We start from the raw sequence: 2,758 nt of genomic DNA on the forward strand, positions 1-2,758 counted from the left end.
GATTTTTAGATTCTTCCTGATTGAGTTTTGGAATGTTATTTTTTTTCTGGGAATATGTCCATTTCCTCCAGGTTGTCTAGTTTGTTGGAGTAGAGTTGTCCATAGTATTTTTTAACAGTCAGTTGTATTTCTGTGGAGTCTGTTGTTATTTCTACTTTATCATTTCTGATTTTGTTTATTTGGGTCCTTTCTCTTTGCTTCTTGGTTAGCCTGGCTAGAGGTTGATCAATCTTGTTTATCCTTTCAAAGAACCAGCTCTTGGTTTCATTGATTTTCTGTACTGTTTTTTTGCTCTCTATGTCATTTATTTCTACTCTAATCCTTATTATCTCCTTCCTTCTGCTCACTCTGCTTTTCTTGTTGCTCTCTTTCTAATTCTTTGAGTTGTAGAGTTAGATGATTTACTACAGTTTTTCTTGTTTTGTTTTTTTTTAAATACATTTTTTAATTAATTTTTTACAGAGAGGAAGGGAGAGAGATAGAGAGTTAGAAACATCGATGAGAGAGAAACATCGACCAGCTGCCCCCTGCACATCTCCCACTGGAGATGTGCCCGCAACCCAGGTACATGCCCTTGACCGGAATCGAACCTGGGACCTTTCAGTCTGCAAGCTGATGCTCTATCCACTGAGCCAAACCAGTTTTGGCTTGTTTTTTGAGATAGGCCTGTAGGCCTATAAACTTCCCTCTCAGGACTGCTTTCATTGTGTCCCATAGGTTTTGGATTGTTGTGTTTTCATTGTCATTAGTTTCCAGGATGTTTTTAATTTCTTCTTTGATCTCATTGGTAACCCAATCAATATTTAATAGCATGCTATTCAGCTTCCAGGTGTTTGAGTATTTGGGGTTGTTTTTATTGTAGTTTATTTCTAATATTATGCCATCGTGGTCTGCGAAGATGCTTTTTATGATTTCAATCTTCTTGAATTTTGGGATACTTTGCTTGTGACACAATATGTGGTCTATTTTTGAAGATGTCCCATGAGCACTTGAGAAGGACGTATATTCACTGGCTTTGGGTCTCAAAGATTTTTTTTATATATTGGGGTACTCCTATATTGGGTGCATATATGTTTACCAGAGTTATATCTTCTTGTTGAATTGCTCCCTTTAGTATTATGAAGTGGCCTTCCTTATGTCTTGTTTTGGCCTTCACTTTGATGTCTATTTTGTCTGATATAAGTATTGCTACCCCAACTTTTTTTTTCATTTCCATTTGCCTGAAAGATATTTTTCTATCCCTTCACTTTCAGTCTGTGTGAGTCCCTTATTCTGAGGTGGGTCTCTTGTAGACAGCAAATATACGGGCCATGTTTTTTTATTCATTCAGCCATTCGATGTCTTTTGATTGGAGCATTTAGTTCATTTACGTTTAAAGTTATTATTGAAAGGTACTTGTTTGTAGCCATTTCTATTTTTTGTGTCTGCTTTCTTTCTTAGCTTTTTATTTTTTCTTTTTATACTAGTCCCTTTAGCATTTCTTGCATTGCTGGCTTGGTGGTGATAAACTCCCTTAGCCTTTTTTTGTCTGTGAAGCTTCTTATTTCCCCTTCAATTTTGAATGATAGCCTTGCTGGATAGAGTATTCTTGGATTCAGTCCTTTGTAAATTTGCATGGGCATGCGTCACTTTGTAAATTTCCATCCATTCTTTTCTGGCCTGATGTGTTTCTGTTGAGAAATCGTTTGATAATCTAATGGGAGATCCCTTGTATGTAACTTTCTGTCTCTCTCTTGAAGCCTTTAAGATTCTCTCTTTGTCCTGAACATTTGCCATGGTAATTATGATGTGTCTTGGTGTGGGTCTTTTCGGGTTCACCTTGTTTGGGACTCTCTGTGCTTGTGTGACTTTTTTCTTCCCCACCTAAGGGAAGTTTTCTGATATTATTTCCTCAAATAGGTTTTTCTAACCCTTGTTCCTCTTTCTGTTGTTCTGGCACCCCTATTATTCATGTGTTGTTTCATTTCATGTTGTCCCATAGCTCCCTTAGGCTCTCCTCTTGTCTTTTAATTTTTTCTCCAATTGCAGTTCAGTTTGGGTGTGTTTTGCTTCCCTGTCTTCTAATTTACTAATTCGGTCCTCTGCTTCTCCTAGTCTACTGTTGAAACTTTCAATGGTGTTTTTTATTGCAGCTATATCATTCTTCATTTCTTCTTGGTTCCTTCATAAGTTATTGATTTTTTTCATCCATTTCTTTTTGATTCTTACATAAGTTGTTGATTTTTTCATCCGTTTCTTCTTGATTCTTGCATAAGTTGTTGATTTTTTTCCTCCATCTGGTTTATGCATTCTAGGACCCTTAATCTGAATTCTTTTTCAGTCATGTTGCATGCCTCTGTTTCACTTAGCTGCTTTTCTGGCGAGTCCTCCTTTTATTTCCTTTGGGGGTTTCTTTGTCTACCCATGTTTGATCTCACTGACATATCTAGATGTTAAGTTGTTCAGGGGCTGCTCCTTGGGTGGCAGTGGCTCCTCGGGTTGTGGTTGCTCCTCGGGCAGTTGTGGTAGCAGCTGCTTCTCAGTTGGCAGCAGCTCCTCTGGTGGGTGCTGTTCACAGCTGTGGTGGCTCCTCTGGCTGGTGGGGATGGCTTCACACACAGCTGCCGTTCCTCAGACAGAGGGTGTGGTGATCACGAAGCAGCTGTTTCTTGTATGGGGGCAGGCTACACATGCAGCTGCTACTCCTTGAACTGGGGCGGACCTCTCACATGGCTGCTGATCCTTGGATGGGGGCTGGATGCACATTGCTGTTGTTCTT

Source organism: Myotis davidii, unplaced genomic scaffold (genome assembly GCF_000327345.1).
Source record: "Myotis davidii unplaced genomic scaffold, ASM32734v1 scaffold1, whole genome shotgun sequence".
NCBI classification, from domain to species: Eukaryota; Metazoa; Chordata; class Mammalia; order Chiroptera; family Vespertilionidae; genus Myotis; species Myotis davidii.